This window comes from Chrysochloris asiatica, unplaced genomic scaffold, assembly GCF_000296735.1.
Source record: "Chrysochloris asiatica unplaced genomic scaffold, ChrAsi1.0 scaffold00089, whole genome shotgun sequence".
NCBI lineage: Eukaryota > Metazoa > Chordata > Mammalia > Afrosoricida > Chrysochloridae > Chrysochloris > Chrysochloris asiatica.
In genome coordinates, this window is record NW_006408607.1 from 6,503,295 (window position 1) to 6,503,865 (window position 571).

The following is a 571-nucleotide window of genomic DNA, read 5'->3' on the forward strand; positions in this document are numbered from 1 at the left end:
GGGGGGTGGCGAGGGGAAGGCTACAAAAGCAAGAAGTGACTGGCTTACAAGCTTTCAAGAGGGAGCCTAGATCCAGAGGGTGTGGAGGAAGGCAGAATCTACACTGCATATTATCCTGTCTGGGTGGGACTGATGAAAGGAGCTGTGGATAGCACTCATGTGGTACAACAGTGAATAATCACTATCAGGACTGACTGTGAGGGTTGGAAATGTAAAGAAAGACATTTTGTAGCAAAGGAGGTGAGTGGTGGACTTTGTAGTCCAGGAGCAGAGGTCCCTGGGACCATCAACGGAGAAGAGCAGAAGTCCAGAGAAACAGTGACTTCAGAGATGGAGCCAGAAACTATGATGAGGAGAGATGGAGTGGCTGGGGACTTTAGACCCAGAGAGAGAGAGGAGCTGTGTGTTGATGACCAGGGAGCAGGTTTGCGGGGTGTACCCTTTAGTTGGTTGATGATGCATGGAGGGGATTATAACCATGGCAATGTAACGATATGTGATAGAATGAATGTAAAGCTAATGTTCTCCCATGTAAACTATCACGTAATTCACAATGAAACAGAAATAAAAA